The sequence below is a fragment of the Amblyomma americanum genome, chromosome 3 (genome assembly GCF_052857255.1).
Source record: "Amblyomma americanum isolate KBUSLIRL-KWMA chromosome 3, ASM5285725v1, whole genome shotgun sequence".
Classification (NCBI taxonomy): Eukaryota; Metazoa; Arthropoda; class Arachnida; order Ixodida; family Ixodidae; genus Amblyomma; species Amblyomma americanum.
Window position 1 is genome coordinate 120,228,809 of NC_135499.1, and position 6,494 is coordinate 120,235,302.

The following is a 6,494-nucleotide window of genomic DNA, read 5'->3' on the forward strand; positions in this document are numbered from 1 at the left end:
GCACCTTCCGCATGCGAGGCAGATGCTCAGACCCCTAGGACACCGCTGCAGTGCCTGTCAAAACAACAACCGTAGCAAAGCCGTAGCGCACTCAATGGGAGAACACTTTTGTAAGAACTGAGCATGCAAACACTTCACTCATTGGTGACGTAGCATCCACGCCACGTCTACGTGCCGGTTGTTTAGTTTCTTTATTTCCTTTTTATTTCCCGGAATTACGCGGTCGTAGCTACGTCTCTTTGAAAGGCGGCGTTGGCGGGCTGGCCGAGGCGCGTCAGAGTATGCATATCTTCACACACGACGCGTGTTACCGAGGGAGTGCATCGCCTGCCCGTACCGCTCAAGTTTTTCAGACGAGGTGCCCTCGACGCGCCTCTTGCTTCTTTCTGTTATATGCATTTAAAATGGTGTGTCGCTCTCGGGCATCAAGTAATACTTCGAAGCGAAGCGCCGCCAGTGGAAGCACTGGGACACACCCAAATCGCTGGTTTTGGTTCGGAATATTAAAACTGGATCTTAGAGTACGTTTTTATGTATTGGTTATAAGCTAAGAGTTTTCGATATGTTACTAATCCGAAAGTACACCACTTTGCCTTCCTGTGGCGGCCTTTAGGGCTCTCACATAACACAAGAAAAAGTTACAAGACGCCTGCTTAGTGGTACTGGATCGACGATTTTCCGTTGGCATTGTTGTTTTTCATGACAGGCGCAACGCACAAAAGCGGCCGAAACAGCCACTGTTCTAACGCGCGATGGAGGCGAAACGCAAAAGGCGCCCGTGTGTTGTGCGATGTCAGTGCACGTTAGGGATCCCCAGGTGGCCGAAATTAATTTCCGGAGACCTCCACTTCAGCACCTCTTTCTTTCTTTCTTTCTTTCTTTCTTTCTTTCTTTCTTTCTTTCTTTCTTTCTTTCTTTCTTTCTTTCTTTCTTTCTTCCTTTCTTTCTTTCTTTGTTCCTTTCCTTGTTTCTTTCTTTCTTTCTGTCTTTCTTTCTTTCTTTCCTTCTTTCTTTCCTTTTTCTTTCTTTCTGTATTTCTTTCTTTCTGTCTTTCTTTCTCTCTTCCTTTCCTTGTTTCTTTCTTCCTTTCTGTCTTTCTTTCTTTCTTCCTTTCTCTCTTTCTTTCTTCCTTTCTTTCCTTCTTCCTTTCTTCCTTTCTCTCTCTCTTTCTTTCTTCCTTTCTTTCCTTCTTCCTTTCTTTCTTTCTGTCTGTCTTTCTTTCTTTCTTTCTTCCTTTCCTTGTTTCTTTCTTTCTGTCTTTCTTTCTTTCTTCCCTTCTTTCTTTCCTTCTTTCTTTCTCTCTTTCTTTCTGTCTTTCTTTCTTCCTTTCCTTGTTTCTTTCTTCCTTTTTCTCTTTCTTTCTTCCTTTCTTTCCTTCTTTCTTTCTTTCTTTTTGTCTTTCTTTCTTTCTTTCTTCCTTTCCTTGTTTCTTTCTTTCTGTCTTTCTTTTTCTTTCTTTCCTTCTTTCTTTCCTTCTTTCTTTCTTTATTTCTGTCTTTCTTTCTTCGTTTCCTTGTTTCTTTCTTCCTTTCTTCCTTTCTCTCTTTCTTTCTTCCTTTCTTTCCTTCTTCCTTTCTTTCTTTCTGTCTTTCTTTCTTTCTTTCTTTCTTCCTTTCCTTGTTTCTGTCTTTCTGTCTTTCTTTCTTTCTTTCCTTCTTTCTTTCCTTCTTTCTTTCTTTCTTTCTTTCTTTCTTTCTGTCTTTCTTTCTTTCTTTCTTCCTTTCCTTGTTTCTTTCTTCCTTTCTTCCTTTCTCTCTTTCTTTCTTCCTTTCTTCCTTTCTTCCTTTCTTTCCTTCTTCCTTTCTTCCTTCATCTCTTTCTTACTTTCACTCCCACCTTTATCCCTTCCCTCACGGCGCGGTTAGAGTATCCACCGAGATATGTGAGACAGCCAGTGCGCCATTTGCTTTCCTCAAAAACCAATTTTCAATTTGCTGCGCTGTATAAGCGTGCTGCAATGAACAGCTACAACAATGGCGGCAGCGACGGACCGCGATTAGCCGTGCTAAATGTCAGCGACAGGCACGCACGTCGGAGGATAGCCACTGTTGTGTTCGCAGAACGATAGCTTGCCAGAAATTCCAGGTCGAACGGACTGAGGCCATCACTCAGCCGACACTTTGGCACACGGTTCCCTGCCCCCGCATTATACTCGCATGTTCGTGAAAGTTTTGTTTACGGGTCGAACGAAATCCACACAGCCAGCAAACGATGCCACTACGTCCAACATGTTTATAAGCAAACTGGCGGTCGATGAGCGGAGGCTTGAATTTTTTCGCTATTAACGTTTTAGCTGTTGTCAAAAACGTTCCCCATTAGTTTTCTACGGCAGTCTTGACTGCACGATGCTACTGATGGAAAGGTGGTGGTGGAAACTATTAGACACAGGGGAGTTTAGGACACGCCGGTCCTTGGGCCTCCGCACGGCCCCACTGCACTCAAACGTTCATGTCACGGAGGCTCATGACGCTGGCAGTCAGGCCTGTGGCGATGGCTTGCTTGGCCGGGTCCTCGGAGCGAATAGGGTCTCCCAAGCCTCCCAAGTGGTAGGGTGCTCCAGGCCCCGCGGGGGAGGATCCGCCGGGCAGAGGAAAAGGATATGATCGAGAGTGGCTTTGGGGTGGTGGCAGAGGGTACAGAAGGGGTTTGTGTGGATTTGGTGATAGCGCGAGCGTATATGAGGGCAAGTTAAGGTTCGTGTTTGGAGTCGTCTCCAAAGTGTCTGGTGATAAATCTCGAGGGAGGGATCGGGTGGGGGGGATAGAGCCGACGCTCGGCTTTGCAGGCCTGCGGCAGTTCACTGAATGAATGCATGCGCTCCCGTGAGAACTTCAGATGAGAGGCCGCCGGAGCCCGGTTGAGGGAACCTCGGGCTAAAGCATTGGCAGCCTCGTTTCCGGCATTCCCGGAGTGGGCAGGCACCCATATGAGCTGCATGTGGTGGGGCGGGTGTGTGGCGAGGGAGTTCAGTATGCGAAATGCAGGGACGTGAACTCTTTCGCGGGAAAAATTTAGTATGGCAGCTTTAGAGTCCCACAGTGTATAGCGGGCCTCCGTGCGCGTGATGGCTAGGGCAATGGCGGCCTCTTTAGCTTTCTCTGAAGTGGCAGTAAGGGATATGTGAAGGGTAGCAATCGGTTGTAGGGAGGGGTTCGTGATGGCTACAACCGCGTCCTCGCCTGTGCATGCGGCATCCACCCAAACGGCATCCGGTTCCATGACAAAGTTTTTGTGGAGCGCCCATGCGCGAGCTCCGCGGCGGGGTTCGTGGTGGGTGGGGTGCATGGTTTTAGGGAGAGGTTTAATAAGTAGTTCGCGGTGAATGTAATGGGGGACCGGGAGCTGTGTGGGATCCGTGGCTGGTATCCTGATGCCAAGGGTGTGTAGGTTGTGTCGGCCGGTGGTGGTTCTCGCGAGACGTATGTATTGTGCATGTCGGTGGGCCTCGATAAGCTCACTTATCGTAATGTGTAGGCCTAGTTGGAGGAGTTTTTCGGTTGAGGTATTTAGGGATAGGTGTTGTGCTGTCTTAAATGCTCTTCGGATCATGGCATCCAGGGTGGAGATTTCTGTGGCCTGGAGTTGCAGGTAGGGGAGCGTGAAGAGAAAGCGGCTGAGGACGAAGGCATAAATGAGACGACATAGGTCATGCTCCTTCATGCCTCGGTGGTGTCCAGAAACTCGGCGGATTAGGTGGGATGGAAACACTCTAAAAGAAAGATTTTCCTACGCATCGGAAGGCTCGACTATTACCTACATTATTTCCGTAATAATATCTTACAATATTTCAATATTCATAATCTTTCTGCAAGAATGTAGGACATATCTGTGTATACTGTCTGCGATGCACAGTACCTTTTCCTAATTGGGATTGGAAAGTTCATGCGTTATTATGTGTGCTCTATTACGCAGTTTAGTCTGGCTCATTGCTAAGTAGCCACATTGTGCCATCCCTTCGTGTTATTTTTTATTTGAGTGTTCTGTCTGCGTCGCGAAATACTATCACTCAATTTAACGCCAGCTAATTGTGGTTCAGGTACTCCGCGTTTTCTCGGAAGGATGTTCCTAAATAATCCGGCACTGGGACTTCGGTCATTCCGTACACACTAAACAGGAAGGAGTAAATTTAAGGCAGTAGGCTTTCCTCTAGTACACTTCCTTTTCATAAAAGGGAATCCCCTAAAGGGCAGCTCACTCCCTTTTTTCTTCCATTCAGGCGTATACGTGTTTAGAGTGTAAAGCTTGCTCTCGTTACTCTTTCAGATCTAAGCTTTGTACGGAATTGTGCGTATTAACAAATGGAAGCGTTTTCTTAGAGTGTGCTATGCCTAGCGGTGGTTTAATTCTTTCAGACGAAGTCGGCACCATTATTCATGTTGCAAGAAGTGTTCCTTTCCTACTTTTTGCATGGCCTGTAGCGAATGAATTGAGGCACGCATTTTCAAAACAGTGAGATTGACAGCATGCATTTTGACATTGTCACACATGTAGATCTCATGTCATTTTATTCTGTGTTTCTCGCATTAATTGCAGCTTAGAAAGTACGATTGTCTGTTCTAACGAGTCCCAGTTAGTCCAGCGATGGGAGGGATGTTAAAATTTATCAACCAATGCGTAGCTTTTTCATGATAGTCTGCATACCGGCAGAAAACCACCAATGAATATTTCACATTTTCAAACAAAAATGACCTCTTATAGGCGGGCTTACTGTTTGTGAGGGATTTTTTTACAGCTCTAGATTTAATAGCTTAGCTCCACATGATTTCGCGTTGACGTCGATGTCGTCGGCGCCCCGTCCTCGTGCGCCGACTTGCAACAAAAAAGGTAAGCGACGACAGAGGGGGTTTCAGGGAAGCCAGTCTCTGATTCTGAAAAATAGGTAGCTTTTTGAGGTCTGTGCAAAGTGACCCAGCGAACTTTATCCACGGTTTAGAATTGCACTTCCCCCTCCCTCGAGATTGAAGGAGGCATCCCTCAGAAGGATCAGGGTTGGGGCGGTGCTTACCGCGTCGGTCACGTGCAGATGAGGTTCTGAAAAAGACGCACGACCGATCACCTGCCCGAGGTGTCCCACACAGGTTGCACGGATTTTACAGGAAGTGGGACTAACGACGACAAGGGAGAAGGGTTTCTCCAAGCGGCTGACCGACAAAAATGAGAAAAGGAGCCTTCTCCGTTTCCTGCATGAAAACTTTTTAGATGATTTTCCTTAATTTGTACGCAGCGAACCCAAATTATGCTTTTATGGTAAGTGCGCGAAATAAAAAAGAAATACACTGGGGTGCAATAGGCGAACGCGACTTCAACTGTGTTGCTCACCACTTCACGTAGTAAACGAGAACGTTTTCATGTTTTCTTTAATTGAACAAAAAAAATAACTAAAAAATACTTTCATGATATTTCGTTTCGGGAGAAAATTCTAGTGCCAAATTATATAGCGTCTCAGGAAGACCTTATTTCCTCACTTTTTTTTTAATATACAGACTCTTCTTCAATTATAGCACACCGTAGCATGCTTTTTTTCGATCTCAAATTTCGCATAGAAATGGCATTTGGTCGGAAAAATTCCTTTGTACGACATTTTATTGGGGCTACTAGCCTGATTCGTTCAGAAGTCGGATATTCCTGTCGCCTGCTGCGACCGGGGACGCCATCTCGTTTGTTGGCCACGGAAATTCAGCAAAGGAGGCGGGGGGGGGGGGGGGGGGGTTGAAGACGCTCTTTCAACTGCTTTATCAATGAACATAGAAAAGTTAGTTTGGCCAAAACTGCACAAATTTAAAGACTTTCTTTTGCTTATAACAAGAAATCTTTTCCAGTGTAATCAGCCTTCGTCGGTTCGCCATCGACTGCAGCTGCTGAGTCTGTGCTTTCAGTCTTGCTTTCTTTCCTTAAGTACAGGAACTTATGAGCGGGAAATGAAGCCGGACACTGGGGAAGAGAAGGCAATGGCCGTGCAGGGCGCATACACTTCAATGCGCATCTAGTTCAATGCGCTTCGTGCGGAAGGAGTTCTGTGCGATGTTTCATCGCTGACCGCCGCATCGCGCGTCTCTGAAAAGGTGGGTCAGCAAGTTTCTGTCTACTGAAACTGAGGGAAGACCAAAAAAAATGCTGTACTGGGACTATCCGGAGTTTTTTTAGCGAAGTGATTGAGGCTGCGTTATAGTTAACTTTCTAACAACCGCAGTTAATCGCTTGGTTGCAATTGGAGATTTTTAGCCGACCGTTAGTAACATCTATATCAATTTTTAGAATTTCAAAAGCCGTCCACAAAGTCAGCCCGCCAGTGCGTCCGGCGCGGCCGCGCATCGAATCAAAGTGGCGCAGGTGCCTCAAAATGTTGCTTCACATCGTCTGGCGCTCCGCTGAGCGCTGTCAGGTGCTCGTGTGTCCACCCTAAGAGTGGATGACCTTGAGAAAGCTGCCTGCTCTGAGGCACCCTCCGACGGAGGCCAACTTGTGCCGCCGAATTCGAACCGGAGGCTCTAACC